Source organism: Dromiciops gliroides, chromosome 4, assembly GCF_019393635.1.
Source record: "Dromiciops gliroides isolate mDroGli1 chromosome 4, mDroGli1.pri, whole genome shotgun sequence".
NCBI classification, from domain to species: domain Eukaryota; kingdom Metazoa; phylum Chordata; class Mammalia; order Microbiotheria; family Microbiotheriidae; genus Dromiciops; species Dromiciops gliroides.
Window position 1 is genome coordinate 299,898,049 of NC_057864.1, and position 18,418 is coordinate 299,916,466.

Consider the following 18,418-nt stretch of genomic DNA (forward strand, 5'->3'; position numbering starts at 1 on the left):
CTAGTCAAAGAACCTGAATTGCTAATAACAATGCCTAACTCTGGGATATTTCATAAGGCATATTTTGAAATGGGCCCAGTTGTGCCAATTCTTTAGCTTTCTAATGTAATGTGATTTCTTCTGATGGCAGGCCATCATATTGTGAAACATTAAGCTCAGAATTTTACAGAGTTCCTATAAAATCATTAAATTATGGTAATAAGAATCATGAGAGCACATTAGAGCAAGATATTTCCAGTATGAGAAGACCCCTGGGCATAGCATTTAGTGTAGCCTGAGGGTTCATCTAACTTAGGCTGCTTTTAACCTGTTTATATTCTATCAACATTTCAATAGTCAGTATCATGGGTTCCTTTTGAAATTGTTGTATTTCACATTTTTCCATTGTAATTCCAAATTACCCTAAAAGGACATGCGCATTTTTGCCTATAGGATAGGCTTGGGAATGGAACCAAAGAGCACTTAATGTGTGGCCATTTCTCTGCATTTTACATAATTATTAAAATTATAGCAGCAGTGGAGACTGATTAAGTTGAAAATTCAGGGATCAAACAGGGACTATGAAGAGAATGCCCATTTGAGGGCTGATAGCTGTGGCATTCCTTGTCCTTGAGTAATTTCATCACTAGTAAATATAACTTGGTATGTTGGACCAACGTGTTTCTCCTTTAGCCCCAAAGTTTCAGCATGTCTTCCTTTTGTATCCATTAAACTCTATCTCTCCCTGTGCCTCAGTCTCCTTCTGCCTCTTTGTATCTCCCTGTCTCTCTCTTCTTCCTGTCTTCTGTCTTTCTATCTTTCTGCAATGGTTCCTGCTTTTTATTTTTGGGGAAGATTTGCAAACCTCAAAGGCAGTTTGTCTCTCTCTCTCTGTCTCGCTGTCTCTGTCTGTCTCTCTCTGTGTCCTCTTTATGTTTCTTCTTCTTCTTCTTCTTCTTCTTCTTCTTCTTCTTCTTCTTCTTCTTCTTCTTCTTCTTCTTCTTCTTCTTCTTCTTCTTCTTCTTCTTCTTCTTCTTCTTTGGTGAGGCAATTGGGGTTAAGTGACTTGCCCAGGGTCACACAGCTAGTAAGTGTCAAGGGTCTGAGGCCAAATTTGAACTCAGGTACTTCTGAATCCAGGGCTGGTGCTCTATCCCCTGAGCTACCAAGCTACCCCCTATGTTTCTTCTTGCAACACTATAAGTAACCGTTATAATGAGATCCTTCTAGTACTTTTAGTAACAAGGACCTGTATTTATGATAGTATGTTGTTCATTTATTTTAGTCATGCCTGACTCTTCATGACCCCATTTGTGGTTTTCTTGGCAAAAATACTGGAGTGGTTTACCATTTCCTTCTCCAGCTAATTTTACAGATAAAGAACTGAAGCAAACAGGGTTAAGTGGCTTGCAAAGGGTCACACAATAAGTGTCTGAGGCTGGATTTGAACTCAGTGTTCTTAATTCCAGAACTAGCACTCTATCCATGACATCACCCAGGTGTTAAATCTAAGCACCTTTTCTGTCTTCATCCTACTTGACATCTCTTCAGTTTCTGACACTGTTGCCCCCCCCCTTTCTTCTGTGAATTTTCATGATGCTGCTCAGTCTTCATTGAAAGCTCATTATCTCCACATTGAATCTGCTGCTCTGCCTGGTTTCAACTCTAAGCACAAGATGTACCTCCCAGTTTAAGCTCATCACTTCTAATATCATCACCATTAACAACTCGAGCCTTGATTAACACCACCTCCCATTATCTCCTCTTTGCCTTGGAGGGCAAGTAACTGGAGTTCCAAACTCCTCAGAATGCTTTACTTCATAGAGGGCATATATTGGACTCAGTCAGAGATCACTCTACTTTGTATCTACTCCTCTGCAGATGCCCTTGAGTCAGGTAATCCCCTTAGTGTCCTTCCTCTCCCTATCTGTTGTTTTCCTGTCTCCTTTTGAGTGTTTTCTCTCTCCATTAGACTGTAAACTCCTCAAGGGAAGAGACCAGTGCTTAGCACATTTCCAGGCACATAGAAAATAATCATTGTTTTGTATTATACATATCCCACTGATTTGTATAGCTGTATCCCAGGACTCTGTCTTAGACCTTATCTTGTCCCTCTATACTCTTTCCTTGGCAAGCTCCCATGCATTCAACTAGTTTTATGTAGAGGACTCCCAAATTTATATACTGAGCCTTTATTTCTCTCCAGGGTTCCAGTTCTATATTTCTGTTTTGTTTTGTTTTGTTTTTTGTTTTTTGCAAGGCAATAAGGGTTAAGTGAATTGCCCAGGGTCACATAGCTAGTAAGTGTCAAGTATCTGAGGCCAGATTTGAACTTCTGAATCCAGGGCCAGTGCTTTATCCACTGCACCACCTAGCTGCTTCCCCCACCCTAGTTCTATATTTCTAACTGCCTATTTGACATTCCCACCTAGATATCCCATATTCATCTCACACTCAAGATATACAAAGTAGAATTCATTATCTCTCATCCTTAATTCACAATTCTTTATCCATATTTATCAGTTGTTAATAAGTCTTGTCAATTGTTATTTCCTCAACATCTCTTTCAACCATGCCATTCTCTTTACTCATATCACATCCCTAGTCCAGGTCACCATAAGGTCTTGCCTTCACTAGTGCAATAATCTCCAAATTTTTCTCTCTGATATATCCTTCATATAGATCCTAAACTGATATTCCTGAAGCTTGTCTTCACACATGACTTCCTGTCAAGAAGTATCTGTTACTTCCCATTATCTTTATGTTTTGTTGTTTTTTTTGTTGTTTTTGTTTTTAGTGAGGCAATTGGGGTTAAATGACTTGCCCAGGGTCACACAGCTCGTAAGTGTTAAGTGTCTGAGGCCGGATTTGAACTCAGGTACTCCTGACTCCAGGGCTGATGCTCTATTCACTGTGCCATCTAGCTGCCCCATTATCTTTATGTTAAAGGACAGATTCCTCTATTTGACATTTAGGACATTTCATAGTCTGACTTCAGTCTATATTTCCAGGGTGATCACTTCCCACAACATTGTGCAGTGCAGTGGTCTCAAACTCGAATAGAAATAAGGGCAAATAAATGGTACCTGAGGATCTCTGTAGGTACACATTGACTTACAAAACCACATGTTATCTATACTTTATTTCATTTTAACATATTTTGTTAACATATTCCCCAACTATAATTTAATCTGGGCAGCATTCCATACTGGACAACATATTGAACACCTTTGATATGGTAGATAAAGCCCTAGACTTAGAATCAGAAAATTCTGGGTTTGAATCCTCTTTCACATTCTTACTCACTGGTAACTCTGGAGAAGACATTTTCCATATCTTGTCCTCATTTTCCTCATCTGTTAAATGAGGCAGGTTAGAAGCAATTATTTCTTAGCTCCCTTTCAACTCTAAAAATATAATCCTAAAAATCTAGTATTCTTTCTACTCTACCAAAGCAAAGAAAAAAAATTGAATGAATTTTAAACCATTTAATTAGTTCTGTTTTTCTCTTTCATCTGTTACAACACTCAGTAGTGCATTAATGGCTTTCTCCAAGCTTCAAAATAAGCACAAACACACTGTAGAAATGGATTCTGGCACAGACAGCCACTAGGAACATAAAAATAAATGCTATCTTTCATTTTTTTCACTTGTAAAATTGCTCCACTCAAGAGAGAAAATATAACTGTTGAAATGGGATTCCAGTTATAGAACTAGACCCTCTTTGGTAGGAAAGGATCTTGAATATATATTCTCAGCCCCTTCATTGAGGGAATAAATTACTCATCCATGAAGCAAAATAATATTTAAGAAAGACAAAACTTAATCATAACAATGATGTGTACAAGCCCTCTCCAACGACAACAAAATAAAAATAATAATAATGATAACAATTCATATATCTCTATTCTGACATTTATTGAGCCAAAACTATGTACAAGATGAATAAAATGCCCCAACAAGGATGGACAACCATAGTGGGTTCTAGCTCATACACTTAAGTAACTTGTGAGGTTGACTAACTTAACTTCTCACCAGGTTCCTCTCCTATAAAATAAGTGATTTGGATCAGATGGTGTCTGAAGGCTGTCCCAGCTCTAAATGTAAGAAGCTGAGATCTTCAAGTATTTTATGAAGCATAATGTACTGCCTTCACAAGTCTGTAGGGTAGTTACTGAATTTTTCAGATAAGGAAACAGTTCTAGTGAGGTCACATGACTTCTCCAAAGTAAAAATTACCTACATGCATGATCTAGATCCTACCATGACCATCTGTCCTTTTCTGGGGGCAATTTATTCTCCCTATGAATAATGATGTTCAACAGAAAATGCTTAAATTTGACCAAACCATCCATAGAAATAAATGAATATAAATTTCTATTAAATGTGGGGCTCTTTCATTACTTGAGAGATGGGATTTTTGAAATAGAAAAAAAAAAGAGCCAGTACCATCAAAAATCTATGTAGGAAAAGCAAGGCTTTATTCCCTGATTTCTTTCTCATACACCCACTAGCTCTTTTTTTTTTTTTTCTATTTAACCATGGCATATGTACAAACTGATTCTATTTGTTTGAAAATGTTCAATTTAGTCTGCATGGCCAATTCATATGATAGTTGTGTAACAGCTTACAGTAACATTATATTTTAGTCAAAACCACAAAATTCTTCTCTTCCAATCACTGTAATTAAAGAAATATAGCACATCCATTTTCTAGATAGGTATGAGAATAACCTGACAGTGATATGAGTGCTTATTTTGTCTGTGTGTCTCTGTGTGTTTTTGTGTTGTATGTGATTTTCTTCCTAAATAATTCATCACTTACTAGAGCAACATAAAGAAAAGGGTATAGCCTTTTCAGCAGCAGAAATATTTTTGCTTTGACACTTAACACAGAAATAAGACTATGCTGTGGAATCTGTTGTTTTTTTTTTTTTTTTTTTTGTCTTAGCTGAGCTTGGCAACTGAGGCCACATCAACTAGATCTTAGTAAATTGGTCAGCCCATTCAACCAGTTGGTTATAATGAGGATCCCCCCCCCCACTCCCTTGCCAAAACATTTTGACCTCTTATAGATATTGGTCTCAGATAAATGCTGAATACTGACCAGTTAACTTTGGAGCCAATGGCTTATCTGCTAATGCTGTAGGATTAAACTTTCCCTATTTGCAGTTTCAGCAGTTTCATCTTTGTGTTACTTAACACTTGTGGAGCCTTCACACATTTTCTGTGATAAAGGAGTACCAACATGAATTGGTTTTGTTTTGTTTTATTTTCTTTCAGGTCTGAAAGTTCTTAGGGAGCTAAATCAGGAGGACATATCATCTAGCTGGAAAGATTAGAGACAAAACAATGTTCTGCATGTCCTAATCCATCCAGTGTGTGTGAAAATCAGTAAATTCATAATTAAACTTAATTCATCAACACTTCTCATAGTCCCTGGCTTATAGTTGGTGCTAAATTCATGCTAGTAGATTTAACTTGACAACAAATACTCATTAACTGCCCAATGCATACCAGGAACTGGAGCAAGGAATGGGGATGCAGAGGCAAAAATGAAATATTCTCATCGTCAGGAAGCTTATATTCCATTGGGGGATACAGCATTAAAATTGAACTCTGTTTTCTCAGCTATGTCTTACATAGTTGAAATTTCAGACTTTAATCCTGTTTGGGGAACGTTTAAATGCAGAAAATTAGTTCAATATTTACCAAGGGCCTTTCTATGTTTAAATCATAATGTTAAGGATAAAAAGACATCATCACTGCCCTCGTGGAGCTTACTTTTTCTCAGGGAAATGAATCCCATAGTTCTATGGTGCTAGGATTTTGTCTATGTGAGGTATCCCACTGTTGATGCAAACCAATACTTCTCATCACCTCATTCCCTGAAGGCTCCAAAGATGATTATATACTTTCTTATGGGTCTCTTCACATTCCAAGTGTATCAATGTCACCTCTAGCCTGTCCATCTGTTATCTCTCACTCCTGTTACTTAACTGGCTGACTATGTTTTCCCATTGTGCATTTACTTTATCATACCATGTGTGGACTAGTGATGATTTTTTTTTAAAAAGACCTTTGATTCAGAGATTAATTTGAAATATTGAAATATCTGTGTAATTTCCCAAATACAGACTAGCCTGTACTTCTTCTATTAAATTCTAGGCCAGGATCTTTGTTCATCATCAGTACCTATTTCAGAAGTATGAACAGATGAACTAAGTCAGATGAACTAAATATACTGCCTATTCAATTACATGATACAATCTTGTCACTTTAAATTCTTAATCCACTATCATATGTGAACTGTTAGTCTAATTTCTTCTCAGTGGCTGCGAAGAGAATGGATAATATTCTGGGTCTCAATATAATCTTTACAATGTCATCTGCATTACAAGTGACTATGGAGAACATCAGTCTCCCATTATTGGATTCTGCACAGCACAGAAACAAGCAGTGGGATTCTTTTTTTGGATAATGCAGCTGTTTTCTGGGACTTGGGTTCCACAGATAAAATAGAGTACTCCAAAAGTACTAAAATTAATAGGACTTTATTTAGCATGTTTTCACTCACACAAGGGAAGGATTGGGGTTTACTTTGGGATAACCAAGGTCAGGAGAAGAACAAGAGAATAGGGGGCAAAATTACATGTGGTTCACATTCACTGAAGAGATAAAGATAATCATCAATTCTTTGAAGGAGTGGGATATATCTTTGAAGGAGGGGTGTAAGGACCTCAGGTGAAATGATCTTCAGGCCACAGTATGAGAATGAAAGGGATAAATGGGCCAGTGAGAAGTGCTGCCTCTGAGCTGGAGCCCACATTAGGGCAGGCTCTGGCTCCTTCTGTGATGCCGACTGTGTGACTTGGACAAGTTGGTTGAGAGGGGGCACATTAGAAGTTGAAGGCATTGGGCAAGGCTTCATGTAGAAGACAGTGCTTGAAATGTAGTTTTAAGGAAGAAAAAGATTCTATGAAATCAATGTCAGTCATAAGTTAATTGTGGACATGGGGAGCAGCCAGTGTAAAAGGAGGTCTTTCATCACAGGATTCTGAGGCCACACCACCCTCTAGATCTATGATTCTATGTTCCCAATTTGGTCATCTCCCACATAGCAAGGGTGCTTGAGAATGTAGTCAGTGGCTAAAGTTTTTCTCTTTTTTTCCCCCTAATTATGGGTGGTCTTTCTCATGTACACCTAATTAGTTTCTTACCACTGACTTCACAGAGAAACACTGATAGATGAGGCTGGAAATTTCTAATATGGAAGATTCTGGGTATGAGGGAGCTCTAGGGAAGGTGTACCAGTAAGAAGAAAAAGGTATGCCTAGTGGACAATTAGCATGTCACAAGCTAGACCAGAAAGTAAGAAGCTACCAACAACAAATACCCAACTAACTATAAATCAGATTAGAACATGGTAAGTATATAAAAGAGGTAAAAACCAGAGAACTAAAGCCCTTTCTCGCGTCTGCTATTCAATTTACTCTTACATTCTTTCTATGTACCAAATACTGCACATGTTTCAGCTTAAGAATAATTCATTAATATTCATAATTTTGAAGACACTATTCTCTTTTTCATGAGACAGGGAGCACAAGAATTATTATGTCAGTTTTACTAAGAAGGAAACAGCTCAGAGTAGACTAAAACTTGTGTCAGACAGACACAAGAATCAAGCTCTTATCTTTTAACTCCCTGGCCTATTCTCTTTCACAACCATTAATCTCCTCATGATTTGACCTTTTGTCTATGGATTCTAATAACGCACATTTTCTAAACAATCTTTTAAGTAGTTACCTTATTCATATTAGGATTTCCAATTCAATTCACCATCTATTGATTACTTATTATGTAAAAGTCATTATGGAAAATATAAGATTCAGTAAGTCTCTTACCACTAGGGAACTAGCAGTTCACAAATTATGGCAATATGAAGTGTCACAAGAAGTATAAATAATGATTATGGAAGTCCACAGAAAGGGAGAGTTCATTGTCATCAAAAAGATCAGGAGAAGCTGCATAAAGGAGGTAGCAATTGGAGCTGTACCTAGAATTAGTGGGATTTTACCAGGTAGAGGCGGAGGGAGTCAGACATTGGATCATGCTTCCACATAAGAATCCTCAACTTGAGAAAAGTCAATCTTTACTTCTAGTCTGTCACTTTGACACTTGGGAATTGGTATTTACCAGCATAATTAAGCCAACAAGAAAAAGAAGTCAGAAATGTTCCTTGGACCTGATATTGACTAAGTTATCTTTTGTTAATAGATGGAATGGCTTTCTCTATAGCCAGATGGGAATTAGTTGCATTGGCATCTCTCAAGAAAGTACTAATATATCCTGGGAAGAAAGGCAAGGTAAATATTCATTTGCATTAAATAATTCCACAGATGATTATTCCAAATTAGTAAATCATGTATTAGGTGATTATTTTATTCTCAACTTGTGATAAAGTGAAAAATAGAATCCTAAATCCTAAAAAAATGAAAATATGAAATTTTATTTACTTTAAATAAAAGAAAAACCTGGTATAGGTTTAATAAATTGGAGAAATTTCATGAAACCAATAAATTTATATACTAAAGAGATCAATGTTAAGTGGCCCCCTGGGGCAAGAGAAGAAGCTAAACATCCACTAGGCATTTCCTCATGAAGAAACAAATGGAATATTAACCCACAATATGGTTATTGAAGAAACACATCCTATTTTTGTCTAAACAAAATCATTATTCCACTCCACTTGGTGCTTATTTGGGCTGGATAACAGTTACCAGAGTCAGTTTAGATTGCTGCATTTCAATATAAAACATGTTGTCATGATGAAATAAAATAATGTGAGTTTAGAAAAATGAAATATTTGTGAAAAGGTTAAGAGAATTGTGTTTTCTCAGAAAACTAGTAGGAAGACAGGATTATCAGGTCCATGATACAGAGTCTACCATAAGACTGGGACATAGGAGGTACTTAATAATACTTATTGATTGATTAATTATTAATGATAAGGTAAAGCTCCGTGAAGAAAGGCATAGTTTCCAGGAATTGGATAGAGAGGTGTTGGTGGCATAATGCAAGTAAATTTGTACTTTGTCAATTTTTATCTGGGGTATTCTGTTCAAAGTTTAAGAAAGGCATTGATAAGCAGGAGAGTGTTCAGAGGAAGACAACTAGGATGATGAAGCACCTTGAGTTTCTATTATAGGTCGTTGTTGTTGTTTGTCCTTCATTCTTGAAGAGGACCATGACATCAGGGTGATGTCATGACTCATGGTAAATTGGATTTTAAGTGAGGGAGGGCTATGCGAGCTCACCAACCTTACTTTTTCCTCCAGAGCCATCTAGTTCCAGTGGCAATATATACATCAGGATGACTGAAGATGGCCCTGGATGTCTTAAGGCAATTAGGGTTGAATGAATTGCCCAGGGTCATATAGTTTATAAGTGACTGAGTGAGATTTGAATTCAGGTCTTATTGACTCTAAGGCCAGTGCTTTATCCACTGTACCATAGGAGAATTGGTTGAAAGAACAGAACATTTTTAGCTTAGAAATGGAAAGGTCAGGACAAGGAATGATATCTGCCTTTAAGTATTTGAAAGTCTTTTATGTGAAAGAGGGATTAGACTTGTTCAGTTTAAGCTCAGACAGAAAAATAAGGAACAATGTGTGGGAAGTTACAGAGATGCAAATTTAGGCTTGATGTCAGGGGGAAAATTGCTAACAATGTGAGTTATAAAAAAGAGAAATGGGCTACCTTAAAAGATGCCACACTCTCTTCCTTGGAGGCTTTCAAGGAGGCTGTATGACTAATTGTTAAGTATATTATAATGGGGATTTCTTTCATGTGTGATTTGAACTAAATGGCCTCTGAGGTTCATTCTGCCCTCAAGGTTTTATACACACACACAAATACATATATAGACACATGATATGTGTGTGTGTGTGTGTGTGTGTGTGTGTGTGTGTGTGTACATACATTTTTTCTACTTAGTCATTAGGGAAGTAATTGTGAACTTCAGTCTTGAGAGTTCAAGTTAATTATTTTGAGGAAAAATAAACACCATAAATTTTTGCCAATTGAGATATTCCAATTAACCCACTCCTGAGATGTTTGTTAAAATTCCCTTATGGGCTTATTTAGATTACACAGAGCCCCAGAGCATGCAAGGAATTCAATAAAGCATCTGAATCATATATGCCGGTATATACAAACTGTCAATAAAACTTCAACACTGGCAATGCAAAAGCAATATCAAAAAGTAGTGCAAACATTCCTGAACTATTCTCTTCTTCTAGTGATGTAGAGCATTGATGACTTGGCCTCTAGCACACTTAGAGTAGGCTTCTTCCCTAAATTCATAGAAAAAAAAGCATTTATTAAATGCTGACTAGATGCACTACTGTGCTGAGTTCTAGTGATACAAGTAAATTGGATAGTTCCTACCCATAGGAAGATTCCATTCTGCCTTTCCTCCACCATCTTGGTTTCACCCCCAGAAGATTCCATTCTACTGGAGAAAAACAACATATTTAAGATAAGGCAAGAAAGTTTCCAAGAAAGAGAAATCTGGAGCATGAATTGAGATAGGAGTGAAGTTGATTATGGTGGTAGCTCTTCCTGAAATGATCAGATCAAGGGAATAATCCCTCAAGATAGTGGAGGAGTCAGAGCAGATGTTTCTCAGGGTAGGAAGAACCAAGACTACAGTAGGGAGATAAAAATCTGGATCAAGGGAACTACCTGGGAATGGGTGGCACTTTATTTTAGAATATAGGCTTTTCCTGCAATTAGAAGACAGCTGACAAAGGTAACTCTGGGTGGCAGTTTCTCAAGGTAACTGAAGAAAGGAAAGTATATTCAACTATTAATAGCAAGAAGCAGAGTAATTCTAATTGGAAGTTACATGAAAATACATACCAAGTATGAATTTGCCCATAATTCAGTTTAGTACAGCCCCACAAGAAGAAATTTTGGGGGTTTTTGGTCCTTTCTTTCTTTCTTTCTTTCTTTCTTTCTTTCTTTCTTTCTTTCTTTCTTTCTTTCTTTCTTTTTTTGCGGGGCAGTGAGGGTTAAGTGACTTGCCCAGGGTCACACAGCTATTATGTATCGAGTGCCTGAGGCTGGATTTGAACTTAGGTCCTCCTGAATCCAGGGCCAGTGCTTTATCCAATGAACCACCTAATTGCTCCCTCATCATTTATTTCTATTATCTGGATGGCAAAAAGAGAAAAAGCCAGGCCATCAAAAGTTGTTTATAAGAAATGCTGTCTTTTAAATCTTTGGAAGGGTTAGATGTATTTTATTAGTTCCAAAACAGGTTAAGATATTCAATTCTCTGCTTTCATCCTGAGTTTTTAAAAAATATTTTGGAAGTCTTGATAAGTAAAGGAGAGAGGTGCTTTTAAAGAAGAAGGAAGGAAGGAAAAGAGGGAAGAGGCAAGCAAAAAGGAGGGATAAAAAGAAAGGAAGGAAAAAGGAAGAAAAAATAGAGAGAAGGAGGAAGAAGGAAAAGGGAAGAGGAAGACAAGAGGAAAAGAGTCACTGGGAGAGGGAAGAAAGGAAAGAAGAGGGGGAGAGATGGCCGGAAAAATCAGAAAGAAAATCCCCTAGCACCTCCTGTTGGCTCCTTTGGATGTATAATACAAATAATATAATTTACATTTAATCAATAAACAAATATTTATTAAGTACATAGTATATACCAGGCACTGTGCTAAGCATTGGGGATAAAAAGAAAAAACAAAGTAGTCTGTACTCTTAAAGAGGTCACATTTATATAACATTTTCTTCACAATGTTTCTGTGAGGTAGGGTATATATCTATCATTATTCTGATGTTACAGATGAAGATAATTGAGGTCCAAAGAGTTTAAGTATATAATATATGAAGTAGGAATTAAACCTAGTTTCTCATGGTGCCATGCTCTATTCACAATACCTTATTTTCTGTGGGTTATATTGTTGGTGAAAATCCAAGAGCTATCTGTTCCCAAAAAATAATAATAATTTATATAGTTAGTTAATAATTACCCAGAATTTTCTGTACAAAAACACTTGGAAGGCAAGTACAGGTATTATTTATCTTATTTTACAGATGAGGAAACCAGTCATAATTGTAGATTTAGAGATTGAATAAACCATATAATATAACCTTCCCATTCTACATGTTATCCACCAGTGACATAACACCATTCCCCAGGTTCTTTCTTTCCTTGAGCTGGGCTGGTTCATACCCCACTTGTACCCACCTCAGGACATCAGGATGGTGTCCCCATATGAGTATTACTCTATTTCCCAGGGTGCTAGGGATAACCTTCATTTTATTATATTTATCGGGGGGGGGGAGGGAGGGGAAGGGGACAATAAATTCCTAGAATTTGTCATTGTAGCTCCTAAGCTCCTACTAGTGTGCTTCCTATTTACAGCAAACAATTAGTCACAGTGATGCCATTTTCTAAATGGTAAGATGAAGCAGAAATAATCACACCATTTATTCAATGAAAGGCAAAAGCAGGAATAATCAAAATATAACTCTCACACTGTCTTGGCAATTCACATAGAACCTATAGGGGAGAGAAAGCAAACCCTTGCAGATGTCTATAAGTGAGGCCCATGAGTAGTGGAACTCATGTGACCCAGGTAACTCATGACTCCAGATGTCAGGCTTTGATATTTAAGGAGTTTTGTTCATATCCTTTGACTATTTATCGATTTGGGAATGACTAATATTCTATTAATTTGACAAAGTCCTTTATACATTTTAGATTTGAGACCTTTATATGATAAACTGTCTATAATCCTTCCCCCCTCCCAATTTTCTACTTTCTTTCTGATCTTGGCTACATTTGTTTGATTTGTACAAACTTTTAAAATTTAATGTAATTGAAATGATCAATTTTACATATAACTTTGTGCTGTCTCTCCTGTTTATTCATAAATTGTTTGCCTATTCATAGGTCTGATAAGTACTCTATTCCATGTTCTTCAAATTTTCTCATAAAATCTCTCTATATATCCAGGTCATGTATTCATTTTGACCTTCCCTTAGTGAATGTAAGATATTGGTCTATGAGAATTTTGAGAAAACAGTCTTACCACACATCACCTTCTGGGTAAAACTACTTCTCTGCTCTCTGATGCCTTTCAGTTCCTTACCGTTCTCCTGCTGGGCAGAGCCACTTCTGTGCTATTCATGAGTTAAGTAGTGGTAAGCTCTTTTAGCACACAGCTACCATTGGCAAGTTGCTGAGAAATATGCTCATTAAAAGACACGCAATTCCTTAAGCCAAAGAACTACTCTCTCTTGGATCTACTCTGACACTCTGAGGACTATCTCTTTTAAGTTTATAGATAGTGATGAAGTAATTTAGCCTTTCCCAAGACAGCTCTGTTTTGTCCATTCACCATTTGTCTAAAAACAAAGACTATTTCCCACTCTGTTTCTGTATTTCACACAAGAGGAAAGTAAAAGGCGATGCAGGCAATTGCTGAGAGATTTCCCTTCTCATACACTGGAGTACAATTCTACCTTTCTCTAGCCAATCACTTCTCAGGAAATCAATGACTCTCTTTCAATCAATATGACTATATGGCTGGTGGCAAAAAAAGGAAGTGGTAAAATTAGTGTAATCATAATCCCAAAGGCAAGAAGATAAATGAAATAATGGGATATTTTTTTTATTTCACTGTTCAGTGCTTATGATGAGCATAAACAAATTAAAAGTTCCCATGAAGATGTTGCATATCTTGTGTCAATATCTAAATAAAGAAATAGAAAATTTTTACAAATTACTTGACAAGGTCCTCTAAGGCAAGTAAAAATATTTTTTAATGCTCCATAACTTTAAAGGTAAGGCTTACATAGAATAAGACTGAAAAAGAATTTGGAAAATATAGCTAGTGCTTTATTTGGCCTCACAGAAAATATAATGGCTTGGTAACTGCTAGAAATTTGGAAAATGATACAATTATAAGCTTTATTATTATGTGATGCAACAAGAAGTCAAAAGAAAAGCATACACATGCTCACCAAAGCAATATAAAGAGACAGAGGCTTGTCCCCATATACAAGGAACTTGCCTCAACCTGAGTGTGAGAAATATGTATTGTGAAGGGAACTTGTTTCAAAGTTGGGGTTCCAATTGCAAGATTATTTACCTTAAGAATGGGCTTGGTTGAGATCAGGTAAATGGTGCCAAATGTAGGAGGGGACATTCCTAATCAGACCCAATGTGATTGAAAAGTGCATAGTGTCACACACTGATAATAGGCTTGCGTGAAGCTCAGGTAGGGAGAGTTTTTTCATTGGCACCATATACTGGCAGGAAGATAAAGCATTAACTATCTCAAGTATGCATGAGGTGAATGACCAAATGCTCCTGTGGCAGGTCTAGAGTTATTATGCCTAACATAGAGTTTACAATGGAAAAATACAAACTTTTGGTTTTGCCTTTAGGCTTATATGGGCAATTGGACCACTTAGGCTATATGACTCCACATTGGAATCCTATCATTAATACATATAATATCAGACAGTAATATGAAACAAACAATATCTATAGAATCAAACAATAACATTCACATGTAAAGTTCACGATTACCAGAGTTCACAAATTAGAAATAAAAGACAAAAATCTTAGGAATTAATCAGAAATTTCATGCCTAAAATCATGAATGATTTATTTTAAATGAAAATCAGTAAGACCTAAACATGACAAGCATAAAATGGTATTTCCTCCTAAAGTCAAATTTGATCATATACAAATAGATAAGAAATAACAGGTTACAGAGGCTGGGAACCATTTTGTACTCAACTATATGTGTATACTTAGACACATAACTAATTAAAATAAAGGTTAAAATTAATTCCAAATTAGAAGAAAAGAGAATTATATGAACATTCTAACCCAATCATAACATCTTTAATGTGACATTTAAATAAGTTATTAACTTCAAAAGATTGAAATTGATAAAAATAGATGTTGAACCTATTAGAATATATTGGAGAAATTTAACATAAAAAAAGAATTGCTATAATGAAGAGGCCAAAAGAGCATAGAAAACTATTTCTATAAATAATCTTTTTGCCTAAAGGAGAGACATGACAGCCAAAAGCAGAATTATTTCAGAGGACAAGCTCCTTCACAAAACATTAGGGAAGACTATGGAATTACCAATAGTATAATATCATAAACATTGAAAAGCAGTGGAGGGGAAAATGAACCCCTAAGAGGAATGGTGTCATAGTGATACAAGCATATTAATGAACATTTATGGATGAAAACAAATAGAATGAAATGGAGAAAATTTCCTAGCTTTCCACTACTAACATATCCTAATCATCAATGACTGTGACAACAACATTCTTAGATGCTTTTCCTTTAGTACCTCAAATGCTAGATGAGGAAGTGAAAATAGTACTTAAGAAAATTAATTCAAGAAAAATCCTTGAATTTGACTAAATAAACAGAAGAAATTTTGCTGGAAATAGGATTTTATCACAAGATCACTGATGGTATTATTATCCAACAAAAAGTAAAGCTTTTATTGCTGCATATTTTCTTGCATCGATAAAATCTTTATGATAATAATCTGTGGTTACATTGGTGTAGGGAATTTTTGGCAAGGAAATTCCTTCTACAAAGATAGATTGGCAAATTACTCTGAAATTTATACTATTTGAAAATTACATGGGGCACTGGGAAGTTAAATGACTCGGTGTATGGTCATCCAGCCAATATATTTCATAAACAACATTTGAATTCAAGTCTTTCTGACTCAAGTTTGGCTTTCTATCTACTGTCTGTCTTTTGTTTCATTTACAGAAAGACAAAAACAAATAAAATTAATGCTCTTAACTTCTATGTACATTTCCTTTTCTTGCCTACAGACTGTCATAATTTTCTGCCTCTACCAAATTTTAATTACCTGATATCCTTTTCCCACTTTGATTGAACCCAGATGGTCACAGTTGGAGGGATTCCAAAGGAATCCTTAGGAGAAGTCTATAACATCGTAGTAGCAGATAGATTTTCAAATCTTGCCTGGGCTACCACATATCAGTTGAGACAGTGACAAGCTCAAGAATATCTGAATGAAGCTTGTAAGAGATTATCTATATCCCAAATTTCAGGGCAACCTAGCCCTCACCTCCAGCCACAGATATGCTTTCCTGTACATCCCTACTCTTCCTGTGTATTTTGGTCTTATCCCCTGCTAAGACTACAACTCTATGTGGGCAGTGGAAATGTCTTATTCAACCTATGTTGAACCCCTAGCACATAGCACAGTGCTTTCTTCTGATTAGGAGCCTAAAAATGTTTGTTATATGCAGGGGTATACTGGCAAATGTTTAATAATCAACTCTCCAAAAATTCATAGCACATTTTAAAGTTAAAATCTTGTCCTTCATGATTTCATTAGCTGACATGGATTAAAGAGGCAACAAGATATTATGGAAATCATACAGGGATCTAATTAGAGGGTGCATCCTAGGGAAAATACTTGGTTATGAGGGCCATCCTAGGCAGTGTGCACTAGAGTTTTCCTACAAATGTCTGGGGACTACAGGATGTTTGTGACTTAATTATGGATGGCTTATTCTTTGAGACAGTGAAGCATCATACCCCCTCTCCCCACCATTTCCCCTAGAACAATAACTTTGTGAATCTTTAAAAATGCATGCCATAGCTTCTCTTCCTCTCTTTTCTTCCTATCTACAGGGAGTATCAGAACAATTGGTAGAGGCAGGGGCCACCCTTCTTCCTTCCCCCAAAATATGACAGGTAAAGGACATGTCTGCTTGGTTAAACCTAAGTCTGGAAATCAGATCCTTGATTGCTTTATCTACTTTCCATTTCTGCATCTGACCATAGGTGATTGAGCAGTGATCCTGTGATGGACATTTCTTGCTTTGGAGGATGTTTTTTTTTTTAGTTTGAAAGTTATTGGGTTCAGAGCCTATCCTTTACATGAACTAGTACAGAGGGTGTAACACCCTAGCCCCTTAGGTACAGCAGCTGATTATAATAGATATATGTTTTTCTATGCCTTTTCACTAGCTTAGGAAAGATTTGTTAGAATGATTTAAATTAAAATTATTTAAGATTTAGCAGGTATGCAAGAAATGTTTGTCCTTTGCTGTCATCACACATGAACATGGCTGAAACTAATCTCATAGAGCTTTAAAAACCAATGCTTAATTCTTGATGGAGCCAGTTCCATTTTGGGGGGTGAACTGAAAAGTATATAATCTTCCCAAATTCAAATAACCTTAGGTATGTATTTCAGAATATTTGTATAAAAATGTTAAGATAGGAACATCAGACACATTATTTGTGAATTGTTACTTATTTGCATTTTATGATTCTATCATCATAACAAATATTATTTGGAATATATGTATGTATAATTGTAGATATGATGTTGTATGAAAGGAGAGAAGGTTAGCACTCCCTTTGATAAGGAAGGAAGAGGTCCTAGAGGCCGTTACAACACATATATGGTTAAGGCATTGCTGCCTACTCTGTGACATCTAATGATAATTGTAAATAGGTATGTATTATGTCTATATTATATATACATATATATATATATGTGTGTGTGTATCTCTCTCTCTCTCTCCATATATATACATACAAACAAGTATACGCTAGGATTTTTTTTTCCTTAGGCAAGTACCAAGACAAGACCACATTCCACTTGCTCACTTCATTAGCATGAAGTGCACCTTCAATTAGTGGTGACATTGTTGGTAGTGGATGCAGGGTGGGGAAGATAGAAAAACCCCAGGACACTTCTGTAGAGTTTGCTTCCTGGTATAGGTTGAAGAAGAACAGGGAGAGATCAGGGAGAAAGTCAGTTTGGGTTATTGTCTGTTAGCTTCCTGTTTTAATTGAATAGTTTTGCTAAATAGGTATTAGGCTCTATTTTCTCTGTGATACAGCAAGGATTTATGTAAATTCAGAGCCTGACCACTAAATTTGCCACACTGGAACAAAGTTCTACTTGTTCTGCCTTTGTTATTTCCCTGAATAAAATCTCCCAATTACATTGTTATTTTCAGGCCTTCTGCAAGACTACAGTTTGAAAGGTGAAACTTCTATATCATTTTTACTCACTGGTGTTCTAGCCACTAGTTACTATTATCATTTTTTGTTCATTCAAAAACATTCACGAAGCATTTTTTTGTGCCAGGCACTGTGTGAGGCAGATATAAAGACAGCCCCTACCTTTAAGGAGCCTGTCATAGGTAGCTTTAATGGGCTGTGAATATTTGACCTGAGATTGTTAAGTAAGGATTGAGGGAAATCTGATCCTCCCTATCCCCTTCCCACTGGGATCTTCTTCTTTTAATTCAGTCTTTTAAGTTAAGAATTATCTGCTTTGACACAGTTCTAGGAGTTATGTCCAGATGAAGAGTCTTTCTTTCTCCAT

General features: G+C 36.3%; 1 non-coding gene across 1 annotated transcript; it reads left to right on the top strand.

The window, feature by feature from the left end:
* Window positions 1-17,404: 17,404 nt before the first annotated feature.
* Window positions 17,405-17,532, top strand: LOC122727167. The gene has a single exon (XR_006353113.1). It is a non-coding gene; the product is annotated as a U6atac minor spliceosomal RNA (small nuclear RNA).
* The last annotated feature ends 886 nt before the right edge of the window (window positions 17,533-18,418 follow it).